The following is a 16,385-nucleotide window of genomic DNA, read 5'->3' on the forward strand; positions in this document are numbered from 1 at the left end:
CTCTATCTCTCTTTCCCTCTCTCTCTCTTCTTTCATATTTTATTTTCCCAGACCCGTATGCTTCTTCATTTTAACTGCGGAGATCTCTTGAGTTTGTATCTCAATAGAGATAATAATCTCTTAAGACATTTCTCTGAAGATTAAAATGTTACTCTTATATACAAACATCATTTGTAAATCCTACAACATATATAAACTTTAGAATTTACAACTGCAAATTGAGGCTACCAATTTCAATTAATATTTATTCACTTGCATTTGTTTGCTTTCAAACTGTTAGGTTGGCAGAAGCTGGGATGAGAATGGGAGCTCACCCTGATGCATGGAACTTGGGTCTCGAATCTGGGCTGCTGGCTTTCCAGACAACAAGCCAGAGGTGGTATTCAGCAGGCTCTGACCAGTTCTGGAGAACCAGTAGCGAAAATTTTGAGTAGTTCGGAGAACCTGTAAATACCACCTCTGACTGGCCCTGCCCCATCTATTCTCTGCCTCCCGAGTTCCAGCTGATTGGGAGGAAATGAGGATTTTGCAGTAACCTTCCCTTGGAATGAGGTAGGAATGGAGATTTTACAATAATCTTCCCCTGCTACGCCCACCATGCCACGCCCACAGAACCGGTGGTAAAAATTTTTGAATCCCACCACTGTAACAAGCCCAATGTCTTAACCAATGAGCCACCGCGCTGTCCTACACACACGCACACACACACACAGAGTAAAAAGAGTGCATGGAAGACTAATATATGTGTTTAGTTCTTATAATCTCATATGTGTTTAGTTCTTATAATATAATATTGCAGAAAAGAAAGGAAAAGAAGGGGAAATGAAAACAAAGAAATTATCACAACCTTTTGCTTATTTCTTGATCTAACTTAAAACATATTTTTTTACTTTTTTTTCTTTTTTAAATTAAAACCATTCTGACATTAAACACGAAGATGTTAAAATACTGAAACTTTTCTGACTATACACTGCCGGACATACCTTCAATTTCTTTTTCTTCTTTTTTTTCAGTCTGCTGATTTTATGAAGTAGCAGTTTTGGAAACTTCCTTGTGTTTAACCTCTCTCTGCTTTTCTGCAGACTCATTTCCTTGCTCTTTATTGCTTTTCTCTTCTATCTGAAAGTTGTCAATATGCCCTCTTCATTTTCTCTCTCTTGCTATGCCCAGTTCATTCAAGGTTGCCTTGCATAACTTGTCTGCTAAACTTCTTAGTATTCTCAGCACTTTTGCCAAAATGCTTTCAAGTTTCTCTGAGCTTGATTTATCTGTGACATACTGACTCTATCAACTGCAGACTCAGGTACCCTAACTTTCTTCCTCTACTTCTTTGGTTTGAGAAGGATGTTTGGTATTGTTATTTCATTAATTCAAAATTTTAATTGCTTGGTACTCACAATCTGTGGGTATATTTCTAAGAAGACAGCTTTTTCAAAAAGAGAAGGAATGGTTAAATTAAGAAGCAAACTTTGAACTTATCAATCAAATGTTGTTGTTTTTTTACTTTTCAAATATTATCTACAGATGTCTACTATAAAGCCCAAAAATAATCTTTGAAATTAAAGTGACAATTTTAAAATATTAATATGATATTAAAATGTACAGGAAATTAGTTTGAGAATAGATCTTAGGACTCAGTTACAGATGTCCTGACTGTAGCATTAAAAATTCTGGGATAAATTATGATTGTGGGAGGAAGAAATCATTCCTTGTTTCTACATCTAAGCAAGCTTTAAGCAAATCCTGGGTATAATTTATGAATATATAGCAGCTTTATACGGTGATAGTTTCATCCTTTCTCAGACAATATTAACAATGTGCTTGGCTGGAACAGCTGCTTCTCGTCAGCAATGATGGTGTACCTGCATTACCTATTATATTGCAAAGACAAAACACAGGAAAAAGCAGACAGAGTGGAAATGTCACAGAGTGTGATGTTGAAATTTTTAGATATACTCATTTCTGTAAATCTTATTATTAGTATTATTTATCCTTTCCTACTATGTCAGCACACTAACTATACTACTTTGAGAAATGGTCAATACATAGAAGCAATTTGATTTTTGGGCCATAGTTCCTGAAGGATTCTGCTTCCTGTCACCATTTAGGGTCAATTCAACTTGCTGAAAATATTCTTACAAGGGTATTTCACATGAATGCAACTCCTATATGTATGGGAAAGGTACTTTTTACACCACACATTGTCTATCCAATAGGTAGCTTCTGTGATTCTGTGTTTCTGTTTTTCAGCTCTAGGTATTTGTCGTAGTTTGCTTTTAGTTCCTTTATTTTTTTATGCCTTTATCTAATTGTAAACTGCTCAGAATTGCTGTTGCAACTGATTGATCAATCCATCAAGCAAATCAATAATCAAGTATAACACCAGTTTTGTATTTTATAAGGCAGCTGGTGGCAGTATCCATCTGACCTAAAACAGAGCTAAGCAATTTACTCTTGGTTAGCACTTTGATGGCAGACTGTTAGAAAATATGGCTATATAGGAAATTTAAAACAATATTCCTGGGACAAGGCAATGGCAGCCTGCCTTCAAACTGATGCCATGGATGGAGTCATCAAGTTGAGCATAACTTGAGGGTTTTTAGTCTTATCCGATAAGAACATATTGCCATCTGGTTCAATCCTGCCCATATCTATTGAGAATGACATCTTAATTGAGTTGAGTGAGGCTTATTCCTGACTCAGTGAATACACAATTGCTGCCTGAGGGTATAACTGACACACAGCGGTCTTAAACATCAGCCATGCTTTGCTCTGCTTTTAAATGTTTTTAAGCAACTGGCCCTATGTAGATTTCAAGCATCCAAATAGTCTAATTAACTATTTCCTCAGATTGAAGTTCTTGATTTTTCCCCCCTCAACATGGATGTTTCTGCTTTTTGTGTGAGAGAGACAATGTGGTTCATTAGTTCAGAAGCCGAACTAGATTCCAGAGGCCTCAGTTCAACTTCGCTTCCAGATGGGAAAGGTCACCAGATGATTTGGGGGTGGGGTCATTCCTGCTCTCTCTGATGAATTTACCACACAAGGTGGCTGTTATAAGGAAAAAAAGGAGAAGAGAATCTTAAATCTGCTGCCTTCAGCTCCTGGAGAAAAAGAAATAAAATACATTAAATACATAAATACATAAAAATGTGTGATGATTCAGATGATAAGCATAGAGTATCCATTCATCTCTCCACCAAGGTTTTTTTAAAGATGTCCAAGGCTATAGAACCAGACAATCACTAAACAAGAAAAAGTGAGAATTATGATTGCAGTTTCCTCCTTTATCGTAGAAAAATTTCTTGGACAGTAAGGAAAATTACTACAGGTAGTCCTCAATTTATGACCACAATTGACCCCAAAATTTCTGTTGCTAAGTGAGACAATTGTTAAGTTAGCTTTGCCCCATTTTTTGCCACAGTTTTTAAGTGAATCACTGCAGTTGTTAAGTTAGTAATATGGTTATTAAGTAAATCTGGCTTCCCCATTGGCTTTGTTTGTCAAAAGGTCTCAAAAGGTGATCACATGATCCTAGGACACTGCAATCATTAAAATATGAATCAGTTGCCAAGGATCTGAATTTTGATCACGTGACCATGGGGATGTTGCAACAGTTGTAAATATGAAAAATGGTTGTAAGTCACTTTTTCCAGTCCCATTGTAACTTTGAATGGTCACTGAACTTGTTGTGGCTCCGTTACCTGAGCCTGTGTCATCGGCAGGAGAGGACTCCGAGAGTGAAGGAGAGGAGTTGGCAAGGCCTCCCTCTCCAGGACCCTCCTCTCTGGCAATGCCTTCGGCGTCCGCCGAAGGGCAAGAGATAGGGCCGGGGCCAAGCACGTCCACACAGCCACAGGTGGGAAATGAGTCTTTGCTGGATCACCGGCAGCGTCGCAGAGATAAGCGCGTGCAACAGAAGAAAAGGCGTGCCAGAGATTAAGCTGAGTCACTGGACCACACCCCACAGGGTATAAAAGGGGGTGAGGTGGCCATTCAGACTCTGTGACAGACAAAACTAACTACTATCGAGTCACATTGCATCTTTGGAAACAACATTATCGGCCTTGGATTTATTTTATGAACTGGACAATTCTTGACTGTGCGTATTTTGTTTATTGAGTAAAGTTCTTGGCAAGCAGCTACTGGGTTGCTGCCAAGCTTCTTATCGGAAGAATTGGTTGTTTGCCAGTTTATTTAACCCGTGGCTATCTGTTTGTGTGCATGTGAGAGACGGGGACAGAACAGAACTATTGTAAGTTGAGGACTACCTGTATTCAGTTTTTTTAGCCTGAAATATATTTTTTTCTTAGTCTTGAGAACAATGAATTCATAGTAATTTATTGACAATAATAGTTCCATCTTTTTGACAAAAATGCTCAAAAATTAAGATGATTAAAAAGGGTGGAGCTTCAGTCATATGATTGTGATGGCTGCCATATTGACTTATTCAATATGCCCCTTCTTGCATTCAATGCGTTCAATATGCATCTTTATTCTTGGGCAGTGGGATCTGAAACAGTTTTGAAAGTGGCAGGTGATTTGCTAGTTTATTGAAATCCTTTGTCAATATTTGAGTATTTAATTTATTTTTACTCTGCTTTTCAAAATGGATTTTTGCAAATGGCTTCTATTCTTTAAAAATGTAAAAAACACCATCTTAATAAGATAAAATTAAAACATTGATAATAACTCTATCAGACTAGTAATCCTCTCCATTTTTAAATGCTATCCTTAAATCCCAGCTTAATCTTGAAATGGGAACTAGATCTGTAATGACTAGTTATGATTAAATATTTTCCCATCAATAGGAACAATCCCACTATTTCACAGAATATCTAAGAATAGTGGTTAGACGTTTAAGTCAAGATGATCAATTTGAGTATTAGGCTGCTAATGTTTTGCAATTCTGAAAGCTTTCCAGAAATAGCATTTACAATACTGCATTCCACTGTGGCTGGGTTTACGTGCTCAGGTTATACAAAACCCATTCACAGATTTGGCAGAATATGTGAAGCCAGTCTCTAGGTTCTAGTTTAGTTTTATCACATTTGCTGTTCTCTAACTGTTTTGGTCTGAATCTAACATCAATTCCAGTTAAGATACTTACAGTATGGAAGTAATAGGTATTGTAGTGTCCAAAACATTGAAAGAGCAAAGATTGAGAACAGCTGCTTCTATTAATAGAATCAGAGTTAGAAGGCATAGGCAGCAGTTTCAAACTGGCAGCCCACGGGCCGGATGCATCACGTACAAGCCACGCCCACCCCAGCTCGGTGAAGGGGAAAAACGTCATGATACATCACGTGATAGCAACGTGATGCCGCAAGTTTGACACCCGTGGCATAGAGTATAGGGATCCAAATTAAATCAATCAGCACATTGCAATCCCAAAAGTCTCATTTTCAAGTCCATTTGTGCTTGAAAATGTCCTTCTCTTTTATTTAAGTAAAATCATTTGACTTCCAGAAAGCCTACTCTGTCGTAGATGGCACGGGTAGCTGCCATCTACTACCCGTCATTACTGGAGTCATTTCAGCTTTCATCAAAGAGAATTATAGAACTATAAATTTGAAATAAATCTGTATGTTGGGAGCAAGTTTGTTATTGGCTCAAAGATGGCTCATATAATCACTGTTTATTCAAGACCTGGATTAATACTCAAGGATTATTTGAGTAGAAGATATTCAAAGATTATCTTCTGCTAACACCTTTTCAAGGTTTTTGTCTCTTCCCCCTCCTTTCGACCTGGCATTTTCCAATCGAGACAATCTTGCTGGTTTGATTTGACTTCATGAAGCAGGAGCCAAGGGCAAAAGCATAGCTAATAAGTCTCCTACTGGGGCATTAAGAATTGGATCTGCTCACATGAAGAAAATTATATACTACCACATCTGTTACATTTCAGATGTTTCTAATTTAAGCTTTAACAAATGATAGCTTTAAAAAAGAAAACAACTGGCAATTTCTTCTTCATTGTATATCCCATAATGAAAGAGAATGTTCTAAAGCTGAACAAAGAATTCTTTTCTTCTACAACTTAATGTTTGTTAAAAGCTGTAACAGATTCAGGCCAACATCGCAAACAATGGGTAACCTTTCAATATTCTCGTTTTCAGGCAGGATCATAAAATGTCACCTAAAACATGACAGTGCTACCTGAAACCTGATTTTAGGGACTCTTTGTGTTCTCTGAGCTTGGTTGCTTTACTATATATTTTCATTATCAAATGAAAATGTAACTGTCCTTGATTGAGGTATTGTTTGCTTCTTGATTGTTGGTCTAATGTTAATCTTGGTGTTAATCTCTGCTCATCTGGGGGTTGATTGCTGGTGAGGAGGTGTTTAGATCTTTTTGTTTCCTTTTTGGCTTCTTAATCATCTCTTTTGAATGGTATGTATGTGTTGTTTATGTCTGTGTGCCTGCTAATGGCCAATTTGTGTGAGTGTCAGTCTTCCAGGAATTCTCTAGCATTTTAGGACTTGACTTAGTCTAGGGCGCTCACAGTTTCCCAGTTTATTTATTTATTTATTTATTAATCATATTTGTATACCGCCCTACTCCTGAAGGACTCAGGGCGGTGAACAGCCAAGATAAAATACAAAGACATACAAAAGTTAAAAAACTATTAAAAACAGATTAAATAATTTAGGCTCAAAAAACAAAATTTAGGACATCCAATTTATCTAAAAAACATTTAAAAACCCAATTTAAAAGGAAGAGTTAGGCCAGACCAGCCTGTTGGAATAAGAACGTTTTTAGGGCGCGGCGGAAGATGCGTAAGTCTTGAATCCTCTGTATCTCCGGGGGGAGCTCATTCCAGATGGCAGGTGCCCCCACAGAGAAGGCTCTCCCCCTGGGGGCCACCAGTCGACATTGTTTGGCCATTAAAAACAATGGTTAAGTCTGCCCATGTGTTGTGAAATTAAGTAGTTTTTATCATGTTTTCTGACTACTCGTTGATGTTCAAGAAACTGCCAAAGAAGCTAATAGTAAACAAGAACCCAATCAAGGAACCAGTCAGATCACTCCCACCAACACTGACAGGGCAAGCCACTAGAATATAGAATGAGAACAAACCCCACTCCCTGCTAGCACTGATGATGTTACCTAGTTTGGTAACAAAATATCTACAAGAAAACAACTAAGTTTAGAGGGCACCAAGAACCCCACAGTTCAATCCTCAGCTACAAATATTTTCTTCCAAAAGCTGTGGTGGTGCAGTGGTTAGAATGCAGTACTGCAGGCTACTTCTGCTGACTGCTGGCTGCCAGCAATTTGGCAGTTCCAGTCTCACCGGCTCAAGGTTGACTCAGCCTTCCATCCTTCCAAGGTCGGTAAAAGGATCCAGATTGTTGAGGGCAATATGCTGACTTTGTAAACCACTTAGAGAGGGCTGTAAAATACTGTGAAGCAGTATATAAGATTAGTGCTATTGCTATTGCTATTCTACGACTACCTAATTTCCTTTTTTTCTGAATTCTGCTGATTCCTGTTGGAATCCTGTTCCATTCCTGTGGATGATTGCTGTTGTAGTGCATTAACATAGAGGCTGTTCACAAGTAAGCTATCATAGAAAAGTTGCTGCTTCAAAATGCTTAGAAAGAAACTAAAATCTACAATGGCAAAATCCAAGATGCCCTAGGACAGGGGTGTCAAACTCACAGTGTCACATTGTCATCATGTGACGTATCACAACTTTCCCCCTTCACTAAAATGGGTGGGCGTGGTCAGCGCATGACGCATCTGGCTGACGGGTTGCGGGTTTGATACCCCTGCCCTTGGAGGATGATGGAGCATTCCTCATATTTTATGCCTGCAAAGGAGTGCTGCACTCCTTCCTTTGAAAATTAATAGATGTAATTAAAGTATTCTTCCTTTGAGATGGAAATTTGAGCTGGAGAACTTTGGAAGACTTTTAAAGCTGCACTCTTTTTTTGAGATGCATTTTAATACATTGTATTCCAATTCTGGACTGAGAAATACTTCTCTGCTATTCACGGTGTGTGTGTCTGTCTGTGTGTGTGTGTGTGTGTGTATGAAAACCATATGAAATCATGTGAAGCTATAATGTTATTTGATTTGTTTCCTTATTAAGCCACTGAAAAACAAATTGGATCACACAGGTAGAAATTGCTTTGGGGCTAAGAACTAAAAAAAGTTTTTACAGTTTAAAGTCTTCAGGGGCCAAATTTTTGACACATGGTAGAATTTAATTATGTGAAATGGATGTATTTTTTTTGTCCTTGATGACTTTCCTAAACTTCTCAAAACAAGCTGAAAATGTTGGTCCAGCCTGGCCTTGTGTTTTCTGTGGAGAGGGTGTCCTATCACCTGCCATTCCTAACATAGTCTAATTATTGGAAACCAACACACAGATTTGCAGAATCTTCTAGATGCAACTTTTGGAGATTTTTTTTCTTCATTTATTATTTTTTTCTTCATTTATTGTAAGGAATTATGAAATGAACACTTTTAATTCTGTGCTATGTTCTCTTTATAGCAAAGTCAACATTTTAAAAATTACTTAATACTTTCAGCCAGATTTGTCAGACTGAAATTTAATGAGATGGTGTTCCTGTGAAAGGAGATATGGGAATTCCCAACTTCCCTTTTCTTGCTTTTTGTCAAGCACTCTGATAGATGAAGCATCTGAAATCTGTAGTCCCTCGGGAGAGGCAAACATTTGATAGGAAACACAGCCGCCCATCAATATGCTTCTTCTTCTTGGATTATTTTTGCTTATATCATTTCCTTTCAGAAATGACAAAAATCCAATTGTTTTCAACACACTGCAGGATCATTTTCTTCTTTGATTTTCAGCACCTTTAACAGAAAGCTTAAATCACGTACATACAAACATGCACAACAGACCAAGGAAAACTCTCAATCTCCAAATTCTGCTTGAAATTGCATTATGGAAATATGACTGCTTTGGATGCAGCTCACATAGCAGAATGTAAGCAGATTGCCAATGGAAAATCCCACTATAGAGAGCTTTTCTTTGATCAATTAGAATAGATTATTCCTTCATCTTAAATAATTCAGACTCCCTCTCTGCTTTGTAGGGTATTTCCTCTCACTAGGAAGATGCAAGCTGCTGAACTGGGGACTCCCTCAAATGCCTGCTTCTATTTGCAACAAAATGTTAGTTTAATAATAATAATGCTTCAATACTTTTAAACAAGCAATACAAACAGGATGGATTAGAAAAATTGATTTTTTCTACTTTCCCCATTCTATATGATTTTTTCTACTTTCCCCATTCTTAAAAGGAAATGAATTATGCTACTGATTTCCCATCCATTTTAAAATATGAGATGAAACAGGTTTTTGGTAAACCAGGTATTTTATATATATTTACACCTGTTTCTTCTTTTTTAAAAAAACTAATATAATATTTCTTTAAAAGATTCAAGTATTATGCCACCACAGTACTGCTTCTTTGACCTAACTAATATAGAAAATAAGCATTTTTCTCCTTAGATTTGGGGAAGCCTTAATAAAATATCCAGTCCATCCTCTTGCTACATATTTTGATTGTATGTTTCCTAAGGCATATTATGATTATTTATGAGACTGGGCTTGGAGGTCTCAGATCTGACATTTTAAGTCGGGGGTGTCAAATTCGCGGCCTGTGGGCCGAATGCGTCACGTGCTAGCAATGCCCACCCCCAGTTTAGCAAAGGGGAAAAAAGTTGCAATACATCATGTGACCACAAGGTGTTGTCGTGAATTTGACACCCTGTCTTAAGTCATCTTTCCTACAAACATTTGGTACTCTAGAACTCAAGAGGTTCTGCACCTTTTTCTTAATTATCTTCTTGCAAAGTAGTTTTGAAACAAAAATATTTTCTGCTGTAGTCTGAGAATTTTTTTTCCTAAAAGAAAATACATCAGACATGCACAAAAACTTGGATAACCTTGAAATAGCTCTTTGTGTTTTTGTATGCATTGTTCAAACCCTGAATGGGTTAACCATGGTTTATAAATAAATATATTGGGTCGGTTTTCAAACCACATAATAACCAAATCAATCAATGAATCCACATTGTAACTCACCATCCTGTGTTAACCTAATTATGGTGTTTTATTTGATGAATCCATTAAAATATACTTAAACCCAACTCCTAAAAAAAGTCTTTTTTTCCCCAATTGCCAAACAACACATTACAAGATAAAGATAGATTTCTGAATTCATATTTCATTCTTAATTCATAAAATCAATTTGAGAATTTGGGGAAAAGCATATTTGCATCAGTTATTAATTATGAAAATATATGGTTCCCATTTTCCCCTATTCTCATCACTTCCTTCCACTTCAGAGTTGAACATTGCTTTTGTGATCCAAGGATAATAATAACAGAGAAAAAGTTTGGTTCAGGTCAGGGTTAATCATCTTTTTTACATTCTTCCAATGTTCCTTCCTACTCCTATCTCCCTGAATTTGGGAATACCCATTTATTAAAAACGTATCAGTTGAAATGATGAAGTGGTTTTAGTGCTGCCACTAACACAACTATAAAAACAGAGTTTCTGAACAATACAATAGAATTAAATCAGTGGATTTTAAAAATGTTAAATTTGAGCTTCTATGGGCACCTTTTCATTACTCTTTGCCTTGATGAGGGATAGAAGCTTGTACTTCCAGCAAAGATTCTCAGCTTGAGTGGATACGAGCAAAAATTCCTGCTGAGTTGCAATTTCCATTAAGAATAGCTCCGTTTCCTTTTTCAGCATTGTTGTCTTGCCTGAAATGAAAAAAAAAAAAAAATGAACAGTACCCACCAACAATGAACTAACTGCAACAAATGCCCATAGCAACCTACATTAGATCGTGAGTATAAAACCTGTGAGTTCTTTCAGTACCTACAGAACACAAAAATAATCAGAGGGGATTGATCAAACTGTTACATATTTTCTATTTCAGTGTTTCTATTTGCATGACTCATACCAACAGAGGTTTAGTGCATTAGAACCAATTCTTTCCAGTTCACAGGACCCATCCCTATCTGCTTCATGCTACAGGCCATTTTCTTTCCCTTCCTGCTGTGTGACATGCCTGAAATCCTGCAGATTATAGTGAACAAAAAAGTTAGATAGACACAAGATGGGAGGAAAAATTGGTGGGTGTTGCTACAATTGCCTCTTTCACAGAATTTGTATAAAACCCAAAGATACATGAAAATATGCAGATCACAATTTTATTTTTAGTGATTAAATCTAAAGGTCAGATGTCAATTTCTAATCTAACACAATGTTACATGCATGTTCCTTATACAACTGCCTCAAGTGGTTAAAGAATCCTTTGGATATAGGCTAGAACTGGTCTCTCTTGTTGGTGGTCTATAATAGACTATGATGTGGGAAGTGCAACTTTTCTGTTCCCGGAAAATATTTGAAACTACCACCCATAATAAACTTTTGCCCAGCTATGAGATTTGGGAATGCCCGCCCCCATCTATTCAGTAGTTCACTTATGCCCTGAGTGACTGGATTATGCTTTGTAGCTCTTTCTTTCCTAACATGAAAATGACATACACCTATCTTCAGCAAGGGTAGTTATGATTAATATGTTGAAGCAGGGGTGAAATCTAAAATTTTTCCTTACTGGTTCTGTGGGCGTGGCTTGGTGGTGGTGGTGTCCTGTGACTGAGTGGGTGTGGCCAACTCAAAGTCACTTACAGCCATGCCCACTCAGTCACAAGACTCCCTCCCACCAAGCCACGCCCACAGAACCCAGTAGGAAAACTTTTTAAATTTCTATTTTGCTGGTGTGTCCTTACCTTTCTCCCACGGCTCCACCCACCCGCCCCATTCCCTGGAGTTGGGGAATGCACCATTCCCCAACTCCTACTGCCCACCTTTCTTCTGCATCTGGCTGTCAGGGAAGGCAAGCGCCCGAAAGGTACCGGAGTCGCTCACTCTCCTTCTTGAATGAGCCGCTCTGGTCCACGCGCTGGTTGCGCAAGCACACATCCAACCTGCTGCTGAATTAAATAAACAGTGTGCGCTTACGCAGCCAGCGCATGGATCAGAGCAGCTCATTCAAGAAGGAGAGTGAGCGACTCCAGTACCTTTCGGGCACTTGCCTTCCCTGACAGCCAGCTGCGGGAGAAAGGTGAGCAGTAAGAGTCGGGGAATGGTGCATTCTCAGACTCCGGGGAATGGGGTGGGTGGGTGGGTGGGCAGAGCCTTCAGCTTCCATTGCTACGGTTCTCCGAACCACTGGTCATCATAGCTACTTACTTGCCCAAGCCGGTCTAAACCGGGAGCATTTCACCCGTGTTGAAGATACCCAGTTATATATCTTTATCCTGGGATGAACAGGACATGCACTTGAGGTTCATCTCCAATGCCTAAAGGTTGTTATGGATAGAATGAAACAAGCTAAGGCTGAATCTCCAAAAAACAGAGGAAGGATGGATTCACAAGCCTACTAATTTGAGTTTTTTTTTTAAAAAAAATCTGTTTTTCTTTGGGATGTACAACCTGCAATCTGGGAGATTTTGGATTCCTGGTTCTACCTGAAGAGCAAGTGAAGGCTATGGTCAAAAAGACCTAGATTTGCCCATCTCTACTATCAGAGCTGTAGTAGCTGCTGGTTAACCAGTAACTATCAGGTGGTTGCCTGGGTGATTTCCATCTGTCCCTTGCTTTGGCAATGGACTACTATGTTTCTCAGAAAATAAGACCCAGTCTCATATTCATTTGATTTCAGGTAGCTTTATTTTGACTTGTGAGAACTGCTTTTCTCACACAGAAATGTAGCACAGTGTTATATATTACTGGAAATTTTTTCCACATATTAACATGCATTATATACCGCTACTCCTTAATTTACAACTGCAGTTGAGATTAGAAATCCATCTGTTAAGTGGTTACAGAGGTTAAGGCAAGGTTCCCATGTGATCGGAAGTGATTTTATGACCTTTTTTTGCAGACATTGTTAAGCAAAAGCAAGCAGTTATTAAGTAAACCCACAGCTATTATGTGAATTCTTTTAAGTGCTGTCATAAGTGTGAATTCATTCATTTGAATGGGTGTTTTCATGTGACTGAGGAATGGTGTGACTGATCATAAAAGTGACTGGTTGCCATATGCCCGATATAAGTCATGTAACCACGGGGGCGAGGGGTGGGGGGGAGAGGAAGTGCGACTATTTGTGATAGCTCACAAATGTTCCATAGCTGGCATAAATGCAAATAGTTAAGAAACTGATTGTAAGTTGAGAACTACCTATAGTAATTTGAATTCACACCTTCTGTAAAATTTTCATTTATGGAAATTGGAGGTGGCAACATTCTGTTTAGTTTGTCCTTCTCTAAAGAAAGCAATTTACATCACCCACCTTCATGTAAAGGTATAGCCCATTTTGGGCGTAACACAGGGGTGAAATGCTCTCGGTTTGGACTGGTTCGGCCAAGCCGGTAACAATGACGGCCAGTAGTTCGGAGAACTGGTAGCGATGGTGGCTCGAGGCTCCGCCCACCCGCCCAGTCGTCGTTACTTCCTGGTTTTAACAGGAAGTAACCTGTTTTTTAACCTCTGTGCATGCCCAGAAGGGTTTGTGCATGTGCAGAGGGGCGGCGCATGCATTTCCAAACCGGTAGGGAAGGTAAATAGATTTCACCCCTGGTGTAACATAACTTGTAAAATTGAAAATGACACATGCATTGCCCAGGGACTTGCAATTGTTCCAAATATTGTTCCAAATATTGATGTTTTTCCATGGTTTCAGGGAAAGAACTTCTGTTTCAAAGCACTTGCTCTGTCTAAAAGGGGCATAACATAAAGAATTAAACAAAAAAAGCAAATAGCCTGGTATTTTCCATGCTGGCTTATCCCCACCCCCACCAATGAAAAAAAATGGTTATTTTGCCTCCTCTTCCATACTCAGAAGAGAACAGACCCAGCTGGTCTATTGCTAATTAAGTCTATTTAATTTCTCCTGACTTTTTTTTGCCTAGGCTATGGTATAATTCAATGTTTGAAGAAAAGTTTGGTTTATTCTTTATTTGAGATTAGATCACAAAATAGGCAGGTTTATCTCTGGTGAAATGATATTAGCAAATGGACTTTATAGGAAGAAAATCTAATACTTAATTCAAGTGACTGAAAATGAGTGGGATGGAGGTTAGGAACTGAGGTAGGACAGCTTGTGAAAACTGATGCTGTTCTAAGAAGCACCGGTAAAAGAAGCATGAATTTAGAGCATGCAATAGAAAATGAAGGCTTGTATATATCTGAAAGGTTTATTATATTGGCATGATGGAACTAATCACATTTTTAGTTCCTTGAGTTCAGGGAATTAATGAAATAATCATATATAGTCAGCCATATTGGCAGAGATTGTTAGGGAACCCTGTGGGAAATTGCACCATAGAAATAAGAACCTACGCATTCCTCTCCCACTTCTCATACTTAAAGGTAAAGGTAAAGGTTCCCCTCACACATATGTGCTAGTCATTCCCAACTCTAGGGGGCGGTGCTCATCTCCGTTTCAAAGCCAAAGAGCCAGCACTGTCCGAAGACATCTCCATGGTCATGTGGCCGGCATGACTAAACACCAAAGGCACATGGAATGCTGTTACCTTCCCACCAAAGGTGGTTCCTATTTTTCTACTTGTATTTTATACATGCTTTTAAACTGCTAGGTTGGCAGAAGCTGGGACAAGTAATGGGAGCTCACCCCGTTATGTGGCACTAGGGATTCGAACTGCTGAACTGCCAACTCATGCTTACTGTCCTCAATTTTTTTCATTGCTGTCAAAGCTTGAGTAAGCTTACTCCATGCTCCAAAAGCTGAGGAAATCTTCTATCAATAATCTAGCTATCTATCAATCAATAAAACCATCCGGATTAGAAGCATTTTGTTTGTATCCTATACAAAGCATGAAGTTTACCCATTTAGCTGGGAGTAATTCAGTGAATTGCACTAATAGTGTTATAATATGACACATTGTGCTAATAATGATCTCAGTTCTCTTGAGTGATTTTATTTCCTATACTGATATATCAGCAGACTTGGCAAAGCCACAAACTTTCTTTAAAAAAGTAATAATTTTTTTTTCTCCCACCCCTGTTGTTTCCTAACATTCAGCCCACTAGCTAGTTGAATGGTCTACTTGAACGGGGAAGGAACAATGGAGAAGAAAGCTAAAATGGCATCTTCTTTGAACTTTTTAAAGTCCCTTGTCAAGTCATCTAGTAGTGCTTGGTGTGCATGTCTATGGAGATTCTCAGTCATCTAGGTCATAGATGTCCCAAAGTTTTTTGTTTTTCTTTGAAAACGTTTCGCTTTTTGGATGAGAAGTGAAATGTCTTTTAAAAAAAAACCCAAGAAAGTCCAGTTGCCAGTTGAAAAAGCATCTTTGGGACATACTTGGTGTGCAGTTATGAACCACTTAAAAATTGGGCACACACATATTTTATTTGGAACAGATTGCTCTTGTAAGGGAATAAAGAAAGAAAATAGTAAATTGCTAATATACTGCTTTACTTCCAAATCTTACAAATTCACATAAGTGAATTCAACATAATAATTTAGTTCTAAGATAGACAGATATTTTAAGCCTTTATAAAGACAACTTTTTAATTTATTATTTCACAGGTGTTTATACCACATCCTATGTAGAATGTTTTCCTCAGAAGTGGCAGACATAACAGCGATAAGGCTCGTGAGGACCAAGGTCAGCTCAATGTGTCCTAGCAGTGGCAGGAGGGAGTGATGAGAAGTTCATCGCCTGCTTGGTTGACTAACATGACCTGTGACACAAGGGGAGTAGCCGATATCTATTCTTTAATTATACCAAAGTGCAGAAATTATTCAGAGTTAATTTCACATTTGAATGTGCCGATATGCTGTACCCAATAAACAGGATCTATGAGAAAGCCATAGGCTCTGAGTCTTGAACTGATTGGGAGGATTACTTGGAACCATGACAACAGTACTTATACATATATACCGCTTCATAGTGCTTTACAGCCCGCTCTTAGCAGTTTACTGAGTCAGCATATTGCCACCAACAATCTGCAATATTGCAGGCTAACCACTGAGCCATCATGGCTTTCCCTAAAATAAACAGATCTCAAACTTCAAGATAATCCAGGAGGACTATCTGTGGAGATAGTTCAGAAAGATACAGAGTTGCTGAAAGTTTCAGAAGCCACTGAGAAATTATTAACTAGCTTTATTCAATAATCAAGGAAAATGAAATAATAACCATCCTTTCACAATCAGTCTTCCAAATTCTTGTCATGTTTTTGGTGAAGTTGTGCTAGCTTTGGTGAAGATCTGTATCTGGAATCAGCAATGGACTAGATACTGCTTACTCTATATTGCAAAACCCAATCATATTTGTACATAAATAACAAGTTTATA

The 16,385-nt window shown here is 38.3% G+C and overlaps 1 long non-coding RNA gene across 4 annotated transcripts in view; it reads right to left on the reverse strand.

Annotated features, from left to right (window-relative positions):
- Positions 1-1,470: 1,470 nt before the first annotated feature.
- The window catches only part of LOC148115107 (uncharacterized), a 197,644-nt gene continuing 182,729 nt past the window's right edge, over positions 1,471-16,385 (reverse strand). For 2 of the 4 annotated variants that reach the window (XR_015732175.1, XR_015732177.1), the window contains 2 exons: positions 10,604-10,752; positions 1,471-3,104 (listed from right to left, as the gene is read on the reverse strand). This is a non-coding gene — a long non-coding RNA (uncharacterized LOC148115107). Of the gene's footprint in view, positions 3,105-8,804; positions 10,753-16,385 lie in introns of those variants that run through there. The other 2 variants (XR_015732174.1, XR_015732176.1) reach the window with 1 other exon arrangement.

Source organism: Pantherophis guttatus, chromosome 2 (assembly GCF_059756535.1).
Source record: "Pantherophis guttatus breed Tessera chromosome 2, ASM5975653v1, whole genome shotgun sequence".
NCBI lineage: Eukaryota > Metazoa > Chordata > Lepidosauria > Squamata > Colubridae > Pantherophis > Pantherophis guttatus.